This window comes from Triticum aestivum, chromosome 3D (genome assembly GCF_018294505.1).
Source record: "Triticum aestivum cultivar Chinese Spring chromosome 3D, IWGSC CS RefSeq v2.1, whole genome shotgun sequence".
NCBI classification, from domain to species: domain Eukaryota; kingdom Viridiplantae; phylum Streptophyta; class Magnoliopsida; order Poales; family Poaceae; genus Triticum; species Triticum aestivum.
In genome coordinates, this window is record NC_057802.1 from 342090142 (window position 1) to 342110179 (window position 20038).

Here is a 20038-nt window from a genome sequence, read left to right on the forward strand (position 1 = left end):
AAATTGCGTGCTAAATTTTATCTTCACTTGTTACTATGGAAGATAATTCTTTGATAGGCTTGTTTGGGTATCTTCACCTCGAGCAAAAGTGATAAGAGTTGAGCCTCCACCTACTGAAAATATTTTTTATGAAATCCTTTTTGGTATTTTGGAAAAATTGCATGCTCATCCCTATGTAGGAGATGGAACAATACATCATAATATTGCACTTAAGCTATATGAATGAACATTGTGTATTGTTTAAGCTTGTAGGTTTATCAGAGGATGGAGTTAAGAAGAAATTACTACCTTTATCTTTGTAGGGAAAAAGTATTGGCATGGTATAGGCTATTGAATGAACCAGAAACATGGGACTGGAACCGACTGAAGTTGGAATTCCATCAAAAAAATTATCCTATGCAAGTGGTAAGAGTGTTTAAGCCTCAACTAAGTGATTGTTGGCATTTTAATTCAAAAAAATTATGCTAAAAATTATGAAACTTGCCATGGTGTCATGATATCAGTCATAGAGGTTGCGGTAAAAATTGAGAATGTTTCACGGAATTTGTCACATAGACTGCTTACAAATCAGGCAATCTTTGAGGAAGAAACTAGGTTTTTAGAGGGAACGTGTCAAGTTTGCAAGTGAATCCAGTGTTGCTTTGTCGGTTGACCTTGATAAAATGTCCACACTCAATACACACCATTTCATGTGTCATGTATTTTTTTTGCATTTTTGGGGATCCGTTTGCTATATTTAAGCAATTAATGCATTTCTAGTCATTTGAAATAGAACAGTTTGCATGGGAAGTCACTTCTTCTTCCTCAATTTGTGTTCAACATTTTTCCAAACTTAACATGCACCATTACATGGCACTGTTTCGGGTCTGTCTGCTATATTTAAGTCTGTAAGTGGATTTGCCCACATTAAATACCAAGAAATCTATTTAATGTCCTAAAAATAGCTAATTAACATTAGAAAAGGCCAAACTCTTACATGAAACTTTAAGTGATGTAACTTTAGTGTAGAAAGAAAATTGGCTCGTAGGACTAAACCTAAACACTAAAAGCCTTGCAATATAAAAAATGACAGAAAAAACATGAGTGGCGGACATAAAATATACACCCGTCACTGATAGGAAAAAGTTAGCAGTGGGGCAAAAAAAGATACTTGTGGGGGACACAAAACAGCGCCCGCCACTGCTAATTGAGTTATCAGTGGCGGGCACGTATTGATACCCGTCGCTAGTATTTTTTGACAGATTTGCCGCAGAACCAAAAAATCTAGTGGGGGGCACGTATTGCTGCCCACCACTGGTAACCCAAGTAGCATTGGCGGGCACATTTTTGTGCCCGCCACTAGTAAAATTTGTCCCACGACAAATTTGGATAGTTGTTACCAGTGGCAGGGGCAAACTGATGCCCGCCATTGGTAAGCCTATAGCAGTGGCGGGCACGTTTTTGTGCCCACGCTGGTAAAGTTTGTCCAGGACAAATTTGGATAGTTGTTACCAGTGCCACACGCAAACCGGTGCCCGCCATTGGTAAGCCTATAGAAGTGGCGGGCAGGTTTTTGCACCCACCACTGGTAATTTTTTAGATTGACAGTGGCATGCGCTAGACTGCGCCCGTCACTAATGTGAGTTCACCTATAAGACTGTTTCTAGTAGTGCATACAAGTATAGTAGTTGGTGGAGTATAGTAGTTGGTGGAGTTTGTCATGAGGAGGAAGAAAGGAAGAGCAAAAACAAAGTAAGCCGTTGTTGAGCCGTTCTGATCCACTAGGTGTCGACCCCCTTTCCAACTTCCTTCCTAAAGTAGCCCTTGATGATGTGGCAAGTCGGGTCGAGGTGTGGTTGACCCATTCAGTCCCGATGAACCTCCGGTTAGGCTGCACAATCTGAGCTAGCTTCATGATGACGCGGTATTCCCCTTGGTTGGTCCCTATGCCGAGTTTCACTGCCATGGCAGCATTTCTTTCCATCTGGTTAACTGGTTTCAATGCCATGGTTGCTGGATCGCTGAAAGTCGAGCACCGCCAGAGCTATTGAGCAAGAACAAGTGTGTCTCTCCTCATCCCACATCGGCGAACTCCTTTTTATAGGGATATGTGGAATGGCTGAAGGCTCACTCCATATGTTTTGTCTAGAAACCACTCCATTCTATAGGTTGAGTCCCATGGAAGAAAACCATTTGAAAATGCTCCATCGGCTCCCATGTTAAGAGCTGGAGGAATCCCAAAGATGCATCTTCTGATCAAAATTTTCTTAGGTTCACGGCGTGGGTGGTCCCAAGGGACGATAAAGGAAAATTTATTGTCGGAGGGAATTGGGAAATTGATTGGTGTGTAGATGTCTTGATGGTTGAAGCATTGGCGCTTAGGTTCGGGCTACAACCATCTCATTACTAAAATTCTGATAATCTAGAGGTCATTGATACCATGAAGAACGGAGGACGATCTGGGGGAGCGGTGACAGTTTTTGAGACTATTATTAGTTTGCCTGTGATTTTCTTATCTCTAGGTTTGGACATTGTAGTAGAGAATCAAATGAAGTTTGTCATGAGCTTGCTAGGTTGGCTAGACTTTCTTCAGACTTCATTGGTTTGAGGAGCCTTTGAATTAAACTAGTGGTTGGGGCGCACCCATGGCGCGCCGGCTGAGCGGAAGCTTGGGCGGTGCCAGGTAGACGCGTCCCTTTCATGCTGCTCTATGTACTAATCAACTTGCTTTACGAAGGAATTCATTTAAAACAGAGGGGGGAAGCAGAACTGAGTATATACACATAAAAGTGTTGTTATAGCCCTGGTATTAACAGGCGCATGCAAGCCTGATGAGTGGCAGTCTTAGAGATTACATGCAACAGGGTAACTTGTAGGTGCTCAAAAGCAAGCGATGGCAGCATTCATCATGTCATAAAGCACAGCTAGACGCTTGTAGAGTCGGTCGCCGGCGTTGACGGAGGCAAGGGAGATGTTGAACTTGGTCCAGATGTCCCTGATGGCAGCCCTGGTCCTCTCAATGGCGAACAGCTCCGCACTGTTGGCGTCCTGAATCCTCAGTTGCGCGACCTTCTTCTCGTAGGAGCGCAAATGTGTTCCATTTTCATATCTTTGGCTTGACTCATTCTTTGGACTTCTAATGATTATACAAATTCTTGGAGAAGCAAGTGTACTCGATTGAACGTACCCTGACTTTAGGCTCTCCTTGTGCCTCTGGAAGAGCTGGAATGGCTCTGATGAAGCTTCGCAAATGCCGACTTGCTCGTTGCCATTGTTATCCTCAACAAATTCTTGGAGAATCAAGTGTCCTCGATTGAACGTACCCTGACTTTAGGCTCTCCTTGTGCCTCTGGAAGAGCTGGAATGGCTCAGGCGAAGCTTCACAAACACCGACTTGCTCGTCATTGTCGTTATCCTCAACATCCCCTCTCGGAGCAGCTGGTTTAACTGTCTATGTACAAGATAGTAATGATCAATCTACAGTCTACCTTCTACTTATATTCCATGAATATGTTTTCTCAAGATATCAAAAGCATTACCCTTAATTTGAGGCCATCTCATTTTGTTTCAGAGCTTCTATATGGAAGAGCCAACAATTAGGAACACCATTGTGGTACAACAGCCCATTGCTTGGCCAAAACATCAAACTACAGCTTCTCTGACGAAAAAGTGCTCACAGCTTAAGCCAAAGCTGCAATGCGAGCTTCCCAGCTTTCTCGTCCTTGGATAGCCCCCTCCTGACCTGAGAAATCACCCAAGCATTACCGAACCATGCCAAGAGCTTGAAAGAGTGTACCCATGCAATTACCATCACATACATAATACATTACATACAAAGATAAACCGCACCCCTACTCACTTGTTATTAACGAGCAGACATGTTGTGTGCACCCCTTTTCTGCTCCTTTTGGTTAGCTTGTGTGTACACATCTGCACCGATACATGGAACAATTTATCAATGGCAATCTGGAACACGAGGAGCTCGTCTGGATCCAATAGCTTCAACCCTCCCAAACTTGCATCAAGGTATAACATGTGATTGCTAATAAAAATTCAGATCATGGTACTATTTCAATGGCCTGCGCATCAAAATTAATTTCTTGAGAAATTTAAAACATCGTCACTTCCATAAATGTTAGTACAATCTAATGCTCATACAAATATACCTGCTCTTATGACTGGATAGATCAATAAGAAAATGTGTGTGAAAATTGAATAGCAAAAAGAATACACTGACTATTTGCATTTGACAACATTTCATGAAATTATGATTCAGAAGGGAGAGGCATCCTAGCATGTATACCAGCCATGGTGTGAATCAGCCAGTCTTGAACACACGGATGGGCGTGTCGGCATGTATACCAGCCATTTCTACCATGAGGAATATGTTCAGAAGAGCTAACCCTTGACATTTCTGAAGCAGGCACGTCATACTTAGATCAAACAGAACAAAATGAAGAACACGCACACAAAGTAGTAGTATTCCTGAACTAATCTGAGCACATTTCTTAATAGCAACAATTTCCACTGTTTGCAAACATTTAGCCTACAAAACGATCACATTAAGATTATATCGGACACAAGCTCTATGTAGACACAACATTGGTAGATGATAGTCACAAGAAAATCTGTTATGGCTACATAGAATATCTTCTCCGGCTATATAAAAAGGACGCAATAAACCCACCTATCCTACCAGAAAGAGATGCATAGTAGTTAGCTCAAGACAGGAATACAAAAAATGCCTTTAGAGTAGATTCATGCATGTGAACCAATAAGAGAGCTCACTGCCTAACAAAACATAGACCAGCCTGAAGTTGTTGCAACTAAGGTGGAATACAATACCAAATGAAGAATGAAATATATGTAGAAAAGATGAAATATGTGGTCTGATCAATGACCTGTCCCGGTGTCTTTTTCTTCTCAAACTTGAAAAACAACCATGTGATGCATGGCCATCATAAAACTAAATACCTCCACCAATCCAATCTTTAGAGCAAAAGGAAACCCTACACTACTGTAGGATGCTGCTAACGCGACACTACGATCCAAGACCCTTCGAGAAACTGTGTGCCATGCAATAATCGCAAACGGTGGTGTATGAAAACCGTCAGAAATGTATAAAACGTTTGCGATGATGGATGCATCAAACATGGTTCAGGTTTTAGTTGCATGTGCGATGCAGGGCATACGGTTCAGTCTACTTAACTGTTTGCGATGAGGACGAACAAAAGAAACGGGCAGCCAGATGAAGGTGTGTGAGATATACAGCATACGGTTCACTCGGATGAACTGTTTGTGATTAGGCAACACAAAAGAAACGGTCAGCCAGATTCAAGGTGTGTGCGATATACGGCATGCGGTTCACACGGATGAACTGTTTGTGTTGAGACAAGAGAACAGAAACGATTCAATATAACAAGATATGTGTGATACGCGGCAAACAGTTCTGTAATCAGAAATGTGTGCGAAGACCAATAATAACACAGACGGTTGCTGCTAATAAGACGTGTGTGTTGTGCGATGGGATTGCATACAGAACAACAACATTATATACACACTTATAAGGACATGGTTGCATAACCAAATTAAACATCCACTTACATAGGTGGCTACTACAACCATGGCATTTGCACACACCAAAGTAAACTATTACATGTATAATTATATAGGTGGCTACTACACACATGACATTTCCACACACCAATAAAGTAAACTATATATTACATGCATGATTAACTAGCATAAACGATCATCTGATCATCATTTACCTCTTGTGACGCTTGCTCTGCTTGTGGCTCGATCTGGGCTCATCGATTTGGGTAACGAGGCACTTCCTCATGTCAACGATCCGCTTGTGCATCTCATAGCATGTGTACACGCTCTTGGCCACGAACCTGAGCTGAGGTTCATCCAGTTGCCGCACCAGGCCTTGTGCCAGGATACGGGACTTGTTCTCTGGGCATCCTGCTTCATCTTTTCATAGTAGGGGTCAATGATGGCCGAGGCGAGTTCGACCAGGGAGTCCTGCTTCGTGCTGCCCCAGACACTGTAGTGGTCATGGATTTCGACAAGGTTCTTGCAGGCCAAGCCCGTAACACTGAGCGCTTTTACATCGTCTTTGGTTTCCACCGTGGCAAACTTGTAGTCGGTGCTGTTGACAAACCTGTTGAAACGGTCGCAAGGCTCTGTGGCCATGCAGTAGTGGTAGATGAGGACATGATGGCGCACACACAACTAGGCGACGGCAACCTTCTGATCTATGCCGGGACGACCGACAGTGTACTGGAGGTCGATGTCGACCACCTTGTACTTATCTCGAGCAAGCAACTGCTCAACGCTGTTGATGTAGTCGTCCACCACGGCCGGGTCGATGGTGTACACCACTAAGAGATCCGTCTCCCTTGCGTTGGTCTCCACTCTATGCTCGCCGAACTCCATTGGAGCGCCGCTAGACATCCCCTCTCTATGTGTCATCGTGGGTGTGCTTGTTGTGTTGTGGGGCGCGATCAAAAGGGTGAAGAGACTAAGGTTATAATGGCCGCGGGAATTAAAGGGGAAGCCGGACGGCCAGGAATATCGGCAGGCCCTGATGGCAGTTCTAATTTGCAGCGCGTAACTCCATCGTGTCGCACGTAACTGCATCGCGTGGCAACGCGCGCGGCACAACCGCATGCATACGGGGCCCCCGACATGATCGTGCGCACGCCCAACCGTTGGCAGAGCGCGCACGGAGGGACGCGAGCAGAGCGCTCCGCGGTCGCCTCAACGGCGAGCAACCATATATATATATGCATATAGCAGTTGAACACGCAAGGAAAAGCTGTCCACAAGCCGAGCGCGCCGACGGAAGCGAGCAGAGCGCGCTGCGGCGCCTAACGATGGGATAGACCTTCATTCAAGCCAATCAAAATAAGACTAGAACGAACATGTCTGTATTGAGCAAAGGGATCGCACATGTCTGTATTGACTGGAACGAGAATGCAATAGCAAAATAAGAATTAAGGCAACGATGATGCGATCGCAGTGGTGGTTACAACAGGCAAGAAGAAAGATGCATCCATCAACGTACGACCTCCTCCTCCTCAACTCAGTGCACCGGCCAGGCCATCGACCGATGGCTAAGGAGCGGTGGCTTGTGTGGCGAGGTCAAGGTGCTTCTCAACCAATGCATCCAAGGCTTCTAGCCGGCTGAAGAAGGCCAACGTCGTAGCGTCCTCACTAGCCTTGTAGATACCTATGTACACGATTCGCTCGTACACATGGATGTGTAGGTCGATGATTTCTTGCAAATGGAGGCGCCTCGCGGCGAGCGCGACCTCCAGGTGGACATTCTTCGTGGCGTCGGTGGGCAGTCGCAGGGCCGCTAGTGCTTGAAAGAGGTTCCGACCATGGAGGCCGATTAGGGTGGCAGGCAATGAGGAGCCCGGGCGCGCGGGCTGGAGGAGTACGGCGATGTCATCCATGAGCTTCTTGACGACGGCGAACCTGTTGGTGGTGCGAACGATCATCTGGTCCAACTGAGAGTCGTAGCTGGCGTCGACGACGACCATCCACCAGCCGGTCGCCAACACCGTATGGACACGATCCACGGTGCCATGCCGCAGGCCGGCATCGTGGACCATCTGGCACAGCCGTTGGCTGATCGCGCTCATCGCCGCCATGGGTCTGGAGTGGGCACTTTTGCGCTTATTAGTGTAGGTGCTTAGGCAAATGCTTAGGTGCGTACGATGTGGTAGATGCATTGGAATGGAGGGGCGCCTTTATATGAGTGCAAACTGCGTTGCATTCACATCGTGCTGCCTCTTTTCCCGGTCCTCCCATTACTTCCCTCATGCATTCGCACGATGCTAATTGAAGGAGGATGCCTCATTGGTCGTTCAACATTTCGGGAACCGCTACCCTCTCCCTCGTCTGCATTAAAGCCGTATCGGGAACTGCGCCACCCGCTGTCAAATCGAATAGTACTGCGCCGCCCGCTGCATGCCTGGCTGAACACGCCTCCTCGCCTCCATCTACGCTTAATTACTGAATTTTAGTTGCAAAAATTAGATACTGCTAGTGATTCTTAGCTTCATATTTTGACAAATCGCAGTGTTACAAGGTTGGCAAATGGCAATGTTACTAGATCAACAAATGTCAATCTTTCTAGTTTGACAAATGGCGACATACCCAATATGACAGATGCAAATCGCACCAAATTGTTTGTAAGTGGTTCACACGGGTCATCCAAACGAACCATTTGTGTTCAAGAGATGCACAAATCCTGCTCTCATTTTGCATACGGGTGTTCTATCTGAAACCATCATGCTTGTTGTGAGAAGCTCTGGTTTGTGAAAAGCATATACCCAAACCTGCCCCAAATGGGACAAAAAATTTACCACGCCATGTTGATGCCGCTCCATGATAGCATGCCAAGTTTCATGAATTTCAGATGAGTTTTGGATTTACTAGAATTTAAAAACCAGGTATCTCAATGTTTGTGGCCGAGTGACGGTGGCAGGGTGTTTGACATTCATTCCCATTTCTTGCATGGGACCTAAGCATGCACCCAAGGACAAAGATTTGATTTTTCAACCAATTTATATGCACTGGAGCATGTGCATGTAGTTCAAATTTGAATTATGCACATAAATGCATTGAAAACTCACTTAATGCATAAAAATGTCCAAACGAACCCCGAAAAATTAAAAAAATAACACAACTCTCCTGTTGTTCTATGTTGACACGAGAAAAAATTTGAAAGCGATAAGAGGCAACGGATATCGTTTCGTCCCCAAAGGTGGGGCGTTCCCTACCGAAACCATCATGCTTGTTGTGAGAAGCATATACCCAAACCTGCCTCAAATGGGACAAAAAATTTACCACGCCATGTTGATGCCGCTCCATGATAGCATGCCAAGTTTCATGAATTTCAGACGAGTTTTAGATTTACTAGAATTTAAAAACCAGGCATCTCAATGTTTTGCCGGCAATCAACGGTGCCCTGGTGTTTGAAATTCATTCTCATTTCTTGCATGGGACCTAAGCATGCACCCAGGGACAAAGATTTGCTTTTTCAACCAATTTATATGCACCGGAGCATGTGCATGTAGTCAAATTTGAATTATGCACATAAATGCATTAAAAACTCACTTAATGCATAAAAATGTCCAAACAAACCCCGAAAATCATAAAAAATAACACAACACTCCTGTTGTTCTATGTTGACACGAGATTTTTTTTGAAAGCAATAAGAGGCAATGGATATCGTTTCGCCCCCAAAGTTGGGGCGTTCCCTACCGAAACCATCATGCTTGTTGTGAGAAGCTCTGGTTTGTGAGAAGCATATACCCAAACCTGCCGCAAATGGGACAAAAACTTTACCACGGCATGTTGATGCCGCTCCATGATAGCATGCCAAGTTCCATGACTTTTAGACTAGGTTTGGATTTACTAGAGTTTAAAAACCAGGTATCTCAATGTTTGCGGTTGAGTGACGGTGGAAGGGTGTTTGTAATTCATTCCCATTTCTTGCATGGGACCTAAGCATGCACCAAGGACAAAAGATTTGATTTTTCACCAATTTATATGCATCGGAGCAGTGCATGTAGTTCAAATTTGAATTATGCACATAAATGCATTGAAAACTCACTTAATGCATAAAAATGTCCAAACGAACCCCGAAAAATCACAAAAAATAACACAACACTCATGTTGTTCTATGTTGACACGAGAAAAAATTTGAAAGCAATAAGAGGCAATGGATATCATTTTGCCCCCAAAGTTGGGGCGTTCCCTACCGAAACCATCATGCTTGTTGTGAGAAGCTCTGGTGTGTGAGAAGCATATACCCAAACCTGCCCCAAATGGGACAAAAACTTTACCACGCCATGTTGATGCCGCTCCATGATAGCATGTAAGTTTCATGAATTTCAGACAAGTTTTAGATTTACTAGAATTTAAAAACCAGGCATCTCAATGTTTTGTCGGCAATCAACGGTGCCCTGGTGTTAGAAATTCATTCCCATTTCTTGCATGGGACCTAAGCATGCAACCAAGGACAAAGATTTGATTTTTCAACCAATTTATATGCACCGAAGCATGTGCATGTAGTTCAAATTTGAATTATGCACATAAATGCATTGAAAACTCACTTAATGCATAAAAATGTCCAAACGAACCACGAAAAATCAGAAAAATTAACACAACACTCCTGTTATTCTATGTTGACACGGGAAAAAATTTGAAAGCAATAAGAGGCAATGGATATCGTTTCGCCCCCAAAGTTGGGGCGTTCCCTACCGAAACCATCATGCTTGTTGTGAGAAGCTCTGGTTTGTGAGAAGCACATACCCAAACCTGCCCCAAATGGGACAAAAACTTTACCACACCATGTTGATGCCGCTGCATGATAGCATGCCAAGTTTCATGAATTTCAGGCGAGTTTTGGATTTGCTAGAATTTTAAAACCAGGCATCTCAATGTTTTGCCGGCAATCAACGGTGCCCTGGTGTTAGAAATTCATTCTCATTTCTTGCATGGGACCTAAGCATGCAACCAAGGACAAAGATTTGATTTTTCAACCAATTTATATGCACTGGAGCATGTGCATGTAGTTCAAATTTGAATTATGCACATAAATGCATTGAAAACTTACTTAACGCATAAAAATGTCCAAACGAACCCTGAATAATTCCAATTCTTTTATGATCACTGCAGATAAAAGGTCTAGCAATTCAAACACCGTCCATGGCCGCTGTGACCCCATTATGTAATTCAAATCAAGATGAAAAATCAAGTAGATCCCACACAGTTTATTATAACGAACCGTGTGAGATGCAGCACAAAATATCTTGGAGCACCGTGAGAAGGTGCGACTGCTACAGTCCACAGCCCGCTCTGAATAAGGGACCGTGTCTGATGACACTTTGCGCACCAGTTTTTTGGCTGAAGCGATTCCAAATTTTCTGCTTCTGCGGAAATATCAACCTCCCCGCCCCACCCCCTTACCAAAAGCCACATTTCCCCTGTTTCCGCCTTCCTTTCCAAGTTGAAACCTTCACTCCTTGCTTGCAGCGCCGCCGCCTCCTCGCCGGCGACCCTCCTTCACACTGCTCGGCCTCTCCTATCCAGGCAGGTAATCCACACCGGACCCCCATCCTCCTCCTCCTTCCACATCCCACATGCCCCGACCGCCGGCGCGAGCGCGACACCTTCCACCCAAATCACCGACCCCTCCACCAAATAAGCGCCGGCCTAAGCCATGGTGCACGCAGTATAGCCAGGACCGGAAGGAGCATTTGGCAGCAGAGAAGCAAATCGCGGCCGCACGCGTAGATGAGGTCGCGATGGCTGCCATTCGTGCCGACCCCCAGATCTTGGAGGAGCACCTCGTCGTCGAGGCCACCGTTGACGCCTCGCGCGCCAACGCCGCGACGCGGTTGGCTGCTTTAAACGACAGTTCGTGGCGTTTTCTCGAGGCCACCGTCGGTGCCTTCGACGAAGACTACGAGGTGTTTTCTCAGCGTGCACGTGCTTACCTCATCTCGTGAGCCAGCAGGTTGGTGCCCGGAGCGGCTCAGGCAACTCACCACTACAACGAGGGCACCCACGATGCGGAGGCCTCGCCCTCTTCCATGTCCAAGGAGCCAATCGTCATCGATATCTCCGACAATGAGGAGTAGCTTGTCTTATTAGCTCACAATAAGGACCCATGTTCAGTTTACTAGCTACTGCCTTTCCTTAACAAATTCTAGTGAATTGTGCTATCTACTTTTACCATGCAATTTTCTGCTATAGTGTATATGTTCTATATGTCGTGCAATGTGGTGTTCAGTTAACTGCTTGGTTCAATCCTGCAAATGTGATGTTCAATTCTTCAGGGTGCAATATTTCCAAGTTGTTAAGCATGCTTGGTTTGGTTAATTGTCTGATCTTCTATTAGGAGTATGTTATATTGTTCAATTGGTGTTTAGTTAACTGCTTGGTTCATTTGTTGTGGCTTGGTTCACTTGTTGTGGTGTTTAGTTAACTGCTTGGTTCAATTCTGCAATGCGATGTTCAATTGTTGTGGCTGCATTCTGTTATTGTATACCATGTGAGGAATAAATCGAATTTGGCTGTACTAAATACATGAGAAACAAATACAATTGCTATATTTCCAAGTTGTTAAGCATGCTTGGTTCGGTTAACTGTCTGATCTTCTATTAGGAGTATGTTATATTGTGCAATGTGGTGCTCAGTTAACGTTTGGTTCATTTGTTGTGGTGTTTGGTTAACTGCTTGGTTCAATTCTGCAATACGATGTTCAATTACTGTGGCCGCGTTCTCTTATTGTATAACATGTGAGGAATAAATTAAATTTGGTTGTACTAAATACATGAGAAACAAATACAATTGCTATATTTCCAAGTTGTTAACATGCTTGGTTTGGTTAACTGTCTGATCTTCTATTAAGAGTGCAACTAGATCATGATGGCGCGCGTTGCCACGCCCGTCCATTTTAGCGGTAGAATAGTTGGAAGATTGCTATCAATATATATACGCCATATGTAGACAAATCTGATTCAACTAATTTGGGACAGGGGTTGTATTAGTTAACATACAAGTACACATTAAAATTGCATGATGAAACAAGAGTAATTGTTGATAGGTTTCATCACAATTGTCAGTTGTTGATAGTAAATGCATAGAGTAATTGTTCATAGAAAGAGGTATCGGCGTAGTATTGAAGAACCTCCAAATCCGAAGATGGATATGGAATAACTACAGTGTGGTTATATAATAGGAAATTAGGACACACAAAAATAAATTCCACAGTAGAAATGTGGTAATACTTGACAACAATCCATCATATTTTCATGTTTAGGAAGGACTGGTTGTCAAAAGAAAGACTACACATAAGTTAGAACTAACCAAAGCCAGAATCACCACACAAGCTTGTCAAATTATCTGTAAGATCAGAAAGACTAGAATTTTAGAGCTGCCCTAAGAATCGGATGGAGTCCCTTGATGAATCAGATCTCACCCTAATTGCAGAGGTCATACGTTCCCCAAGTCAGATCCATGGCCATCCCTAGTATCATAGATGGAGTGAAAGGATAATGGTTGCTTCAAACTGCTGATGAGGGATCTCATAGCCATCTGTCGCTAATAGCACCATCAAGTGTGGCTTCTTTATATTTAAGGGGAGCACTATTGTAGCTAACAGAAAATGATTAAAATACAGAGATTTAGAAAGTACAATATGTTTATACCGGTTTAATAAGCAGAGGTGTGCTAACTGGGCATGTCCGCAAACAGGTCATGCAATTAGGGGCACAACTATGGAGAGTCAAAAATATAAAATGGATAAGCAACAAATCACATTTTTTGTTAGAGCCTCAACACTTGTGTCTGATACGTCCTAGGCACCATAGTGTACAGTTAAAATCAAGATGATAGCTGGTAATCCAATATTATGGGATCAGAGAAACAACACATACCTTGCTATCCGGTTGAGCTAATTGAACGCACAATATTCAAGGAAATGCAGAAAGGAAGAGAATGAAACTCAATATCATATTATACTTTTCTGTAGCAAATCCTTAGGATCACCAAAAGTGCTTCATGTAAAAGCTTGCCATTTACAGTGTACCACAGTAGTGAAGTCCACATTACCGAGTTAAGTATGTATTTCTAGACCAATGCACAATCTGGAAACATGAAGAGATGCAGTCAGTGAAGAGATGAGGTATCCAAACCCATGGGACCTAATTAATTCACCTGGCGGTAGCTTTGCAAGTTAAATTTCCTCAAACCAAAAATGGGAGCAAAACTTCAAATTTTGCCTGAAGAACTAGGATGAAAACCAACTGTACAATTCTGAGATTGGAAAGAAAATAGCACAACGGAATTGTTGGGTCAAAGAAGTGATCGTACTGGAGAATAAAAATGAAGATAGAGGGGCCACCTAGTCCGAGAACCATAGTTGCTTGAGATTCTGCTGCCGGAGTAAGAACGCGACAGGAGAGCATCAGAGAAACATATACACGTGCATGTACTGAACTCTTCCAGGAACTGATGATGCATTGTTTTTAGGAACAAAGCACATCAGCTTCATCAACCCGCTTCACCGAACAGCCACGGTGCCTTCCCTAAATCAGGTGAGCGCCCTGCACCTCCACCAGCAACCAGGAATGTCATACGGCCGGCAAAGACGAACCTCCGCCCCTCCCTCGCTCAGAGACCGTTTGTCTCTCTTTTCAAGCAGAGCGACCGCCCGTCTCTCGTTTCCATCAGACAGGGCGTCGGTCGCTGAAGAGGGTGTAGATGCTTGAGTAGGGTCTGCATACACAGCCATAGAGGGAAGCATTATATAGTACCACTGGGCATAAGAAAAGTTTGCGACTTTACCAGCCATGAATGACTAATACGCCATGATTGCGAGCTTCAAAGAGAGCAGGGCAGTTTCCAACAGAGGAGGGCCATGATTGCGAGCTTGAAGGAGAGCAGAGCAGTTTCAAGCAGGCGAGGCGTATGCCATTATCTCCCTGTAATCCTGTCACGCGCTAGATTGGTTGCCTCGATCCGGATCCCGCTCCTCCGGTTGCTGGGGTCGACCGGAAGGACTCGATCCCATCCCTCACCCTGTCTTCAATGGATGGAACCAGCCGCACCGGCTGCTCCTCTCCTCCGGTCGCTGGGGTCGACCGGATGGACTCGATCCCATCCTGACGGCACCGGCTGCTCCTCTCTTCGGCTCGATTGTGGGATGGACTGGTGGAGTCGATGCGGTCTCGTTTCCCTCAGCCTCGATCGGGTTTTTGTTTTGACAGAGCCTTTGAATGGGCTGCCGGCTCGCCCAAGGCCCAATGCACCACAGGCGTCGGTTTTGGCCCGTGAAGCAGCAACCCACAGGACAGCCGGGTGCAGTTAACACAGACTGCGTAATAGATCGCCACAGCCACAAAATCGGACGGCCAGGAAGTCCCAGATCAGAAAAACGGACGGTCGAAAATTCAAATCGTTGTGGGAGCTCGGTTTAGGCTCGGTTATACTGTCCTTAATGTGGTGCTCGGTTAACGTTTGGTTCATTTTTTGTGGTGTTTAGTTAACTGCTTGGTTCAATTCTGCAATGCGATGTTCAATTATTGTGGTTGTATTCTCTTATTGTATACCATGTGAGGAATAAATTGAATTTGGCTGCACTTAATACATGAGAAACATATACAAGTGCTATATTTCCTAGTTCTTAATCATGCTTGGTTTGGATAAATGGGTTTTCCATGTGGCTTGAATTAATCTGATGAATCTGCAATGTGCTTATTTTTCATCAACATATTTTACTGATAGCATGCGAACCCTTACTTAAGCTGATGACTAACTACCTTATATGTGTTGCGGGGAAACAATGGGAAGCACTGAGGTTTACAAGATGGTACTAACTATTATACCTTGCCTTTTTGTATTCCTTTGCCCCATTTCCAATATAGAGAAGATATTTATGCACATCCTTATTTTCAGGCTTCACTGATGATTACCTCTCAAACCACCTCTATGGTCAGGAGGCGAGGAAAGTTTTCATACAACACCCACGGTTCAATATTGAAGTGTTTCTGAAAAGGTCGAAGGATGGACGGTCAATCATCCACAGGCACTGGCCCAAAATTGCAAAGACCTTCAACATGAATGAAGGCTCAATATTCGCCTTCCGCTTCGGCAGTTTTCCAGATAAGATGCATCTCTCTATGTACCGTCTATGATGCTAATTTAAAAGGTTCTAGATGTTGCATGTGAAACTAGCTGCTGGTGCAGTTGTGTAATGGGGTAGCTGAGTGCTGAAGCTATATCATGTTGTACTCCGATGTATTTCAATTATGAAATCCTGCTTCCTTAATATGGAAATGGAATATATTATGTGCTTAATATGAATGCCAATTAGATTAGTAAATGGATTATTAATAATAGGGAAATTAACCCGTTAATAGGGCAATTAGCTTGCTAATTGGGTTTTCCTATTGCAAACGGTTAATGAGAAAACACCGTGAGCGATGACCTCAGGCAACGCACATAGTTTCTAGGAATAAACAGTGTTGGATCAATGAACAATCACACACGACATTCTCTTCAAAACTGTTTGCGTTACGCCACCTTGCGCAAACGTTTTCCTTGTAGTGACTGTGTGGGATGTATATACGAACGGAAACATTTAGTGGTGACTGACTGTGTGGGATGTACTTACGACGGAAATGATTTCGCGTGTATAATTGTATTTTTTTGAGCACTACTGTACGTATTTCTGTATTTGAGTGCTCACCGGTCGCACACGACCTCATTTTGCCGAGCGTGTGTGCCAGGAGGGCATATCCCCAACGGTTTCTGGGTCGTGTGGGAAGGACCCCCCTATCGCCCACACTCACTTGGCGACGGTTCCGAGTGCCGTCGCGGAAAGGGGTTAAAAACCGTTTGTTTAGGACCGACACGTACCAGTGCTGCCCAATCCAATCTGCTATAGGAGCAAGGAACATAATAAGTATTAACTGTCACTAGATTCAAGATACCTAACATATATGAACTGTCGTAGATGCAATATTTAGTCATTAAAAAACAAGTTGCTTAATTTATTTCAAAAAATATAAAAACTTATACGAACAAACAAACAACATATGTTACTTGAATATCAAGGAGTCTAAGAGCCTACTTGGCCACAAGTTGAGAAAACCTGAGCAAGCTTCTATTTAGCATCCTGCAAATCAATGAGGAGTTTTGGGGGTCAGTGAATTAAGAACAAAACTAAAAAAGGATATAATACAACAACTCAATCTCTTTGATATTCTCACATGTTGATCAATGTTTGGGACATAGACAGTTCGCCGTAATCTATCCTCCCTATCAATTTGCCCTGGTTGAAGTCATTTCTTCTCTGTAATCACAAAACAATGCGGCTGATTAATATAACCAAGAAAGAAGTGCTGCCCTCTAAATCCCCGATATGGTGAAATGTAAATGTGAAAACTAACAAGAACTGAAAAGCTGATGGATGGAAATGGAATGTGAAAACCCTTCCCGGAGTGGCAAGTGAAGTCCACCGGCGTGGTGGATCCCTCTTGTGGGGCATTGTAGAATTGTTATGGAGAAAAGGTGAAACATCTCTTAATCACACGGATCATACCAGGTCAGCGAGTTTAGGATGCAGAGAACTTAATTGATAAGCAGGAAGGTTGCAGCATGCATGCATCTTCTGATTCCAAACTAACAAGGCACACTAGATCTCAAAATCATGAGGATCAATAAAATTTTGCCACAATTGAATGTTCAGCCAAAAACCTGTAGTTCTGACACTTGCAAGCAGAGGTAGTGCTCTGTTTCAAGTGACCACAAGACACATGCGAGCAAAAGGAAAATTCCTCACTCGGCGCTTGCAGCTGCTCCTCTGATGCCATCGGCTAGTAAAACCATCTATTCCCAAAAAAAATTGTGTCTGAATCCATGTGAAGCATGCCCTTGCATCTCTGAATAAAGACATGCAATTTCCAATGCATAAGTCATTATTTCTATAAACGTACAAAAGAACTAAAGAGAAACTAAATTATATCTTACTAGTTGGTTCAAATTGTCATGTTCCTCCACACTGAAAACCTAGTTATCTTCCCAACGTCCTTTCCCAAATTTTCCTAGCTCGCAAGTCCTTTCCAAATTCTACACATATCTATATAAACAGAGGTCAAGTCCTACGCATCACAGCAAATTGATCGACCTATAATGCAATCTAGGAATACTAAGAAACTTCTATAATCTTGAACTTGTTTTACTTCAGAGTGGTCAAAGTTGTATTGGTAGTTTCTTTCTACCTAGTGAGATGGCTGATAAATCATAATGGTCAGACCTATGCTTCCCTACTTGAATACCTTGGTGTGACGCTGATGGTTACTTTTCTTTTTATTCACTGTGTCTTTACAATTCTCGTAATTGGTATGCTCTTTCAGATTTCATATAACTTATAGAAGAAATACTATATGCTACTACCACTCCTAGTACATGAGAAGAACAGTGGTTTAAGAACATAGTCGAAATTGTACCTTGCCTAAGGTGAGATGGGGACGGGCGTTGTAGCTCCCGTCCAGAGAGGCTCACAGCAGGAAGGCCCCGTGGTGGAGTGAGATCCTGGGAGGGGAGTCCAGCCACGCCCTGAAGAAATATCAGCCTGCATACTAGAAAAAAGGCAGTCAAAATTCTCAGGTCCGAGGAAATCGACCTAGTATAGGAAGCAACGGATTGATGGAGACATGTCGTGTTACTGCTGGTTGCAGGGTTTGCAGGTCGCTGCTGCCTCCTTGGCACGAGCCATGGTGCCACCTTAGCCCGCGCTTGAGAAGAACCATGGTTTACAACAGGCCGAGGAAGAACGTGTAGTCATGGGAGCCGATTCCGTGGGCCCGACAGAGGGCGACTCGCCGACTCGATGGGGATGTGAAGAAGTGGCAGCCGCCGAGCTGCTGCGGCACGGCCGATACCATCCTTGCCTCTCCAACGGCAGTGGGACAGGGACAGGCGCTGCTTCCCGTTCAGGACTCGGCTCTCATCCACCAATCGCTGCCACCGCGGGCGAGTTCAGATCCGGAGGCGTGGCAAATGGCGAGCGGAGGCGTCGGCCACAAGCTCTAGCCTCCAGACCGGCGACGCGAGGATGGGAGAAGAATGACGTGCGGAAGCAGGGGCTTGGAGGTGGAGAGGTGGGAGAATGAGCACGCGAGAGGGAGAGCGTGCGGCGGCGGGACTGGGGAAACGATAGTCTAGGGTTTCCATCGCTGGTCCTTATATCGATGCATTTCCTTTTTATTTTCTCTCTCGTTCGGCACAGTAAAAGAGAGGTGGAGGCAACCAGCGGGCACCATTGTGGCGACTGTTAATGATTTGATTGTACCCATCTTATAAATGACATAATTGTTATTTCATATGAATAAAGTTTGTGCATCTCATAAAAAAGAGCTTGAGGAGTCCTGAACAAGCCCATCGACTTAATTATAGCCATTGAAAATATAGGCGTTGGAAAAGTAGACATTCAAAACAATAATCGTTGGAATTATAGTCGTTGAAATTATAATTGGACCGGTAGTTATTAAATATTATAAAATACAAGAGAGAGAATCATCATCTAATACACTATGCTCCCTAATGTTAAAGCCCTCCCATTCAAATGAGATGTTATAATTGGATTTGATTCATGATTTTGACCGGATTCAGTTAAGGTGATCAATTTTGGATTTGATTCACAATACTGACTGGGTCAACAAATTCTCAAAGACTCTGGTCCCTAATTTTAGAGCCCTTCTATTCAATTGAGGTGTTACATTTGGATTTGCTTCACAGTTTTGACCGGGTCAACAATTTTCAAGGAGCTCTCTCATTCAATTAAGGTAATAAATTTTGGATTTGATTCATGATTTGATTCGGTCAATTAATTCTCAAAGACTATGCTCCCTTTAGAGCCCTTCCATTCAATTGAGGTGTTACGGGTTTGGCTCAAGATTTTGACCGGGTCAACAATTACTTAAGGAGCTCTCTCATTCATTTAAGGTAATCAATTTTGTGTTTGATTCACGATTTTGACTGGGTCATCGATTTCTCAAATTAATCAACATCAACCAACCTAAAAAACACATTAGTCCTCTGCATCATCTCACCACCTAAAAAAAGAAGCGTCATAATGTGACACGGTAGCACCAATATAATAGTACATACGACCATAAGTGCAAGAAACTTCCACACATAAGCATGAGTTGATTAGGAGATAACACAACATAATCACACTGCCAAGAAAGTCCACCAAAACACCGCATTATATAAAAAAGCACACACCATCTTCTCCACGTGCCAAACCAAATAACAAATGAAAATTACGAAAGCTCAACAACATAAATGGCACAGCGAAGCGCGCTCAACCCTTCTAGTATAGAGAATGCGACATGGACTACTTTGCTAGGAAATGTAGAACATATAAGAGAAATCTTTTTAGATGATACTATATCAAATTTAGACCGTCACAATATACCTTGGTCTGTTTCTCGGATAAGAGCAACTCTAGCATATCCTGTAT

General features: G+C 43.9%; 1 long non-coding RNA gene across 38 annotated transcripts; it reads right to left on the bottom strand.

The window, feature by feature from the left end:
* Positions 1 to 2738: 2738 nt before the first annotated feature.
* On the bottom strand, positions 2739 to 18758 carry LOC123078769 (uncharacterized). 38 transcript variants are annotated; one of them, XR_006437669.1, is made up of 10 exons: positions 18228 to 18758; positions 18021 to 18145; positions 17542 to 17640; positions 17354 to 17453; positions 16782 to 16864; positions 16643 to 16687; positions 12989 to 14286; positions 3839 to 4393; positions 3519 to 3721; positions 2739 to 3430 (listed from the first exon to the last, which is right to left on the bottom strand). It is a non-coding gene; the product is annotated as an uncharacterized lncRNA (long non-coding RNA). The 38 variants fall into 38 exon arrangements; XR_006437658.1 differs by having other exon boundaries at positions 12989 to 13655; positions 17542 to 17650; XR_006437655.1 differs by having other exon boundaries at positions 17542 to 17650.
* Between the last annotated feature and the right edge of the window lie 1280 nt (positions 18759 to 20038).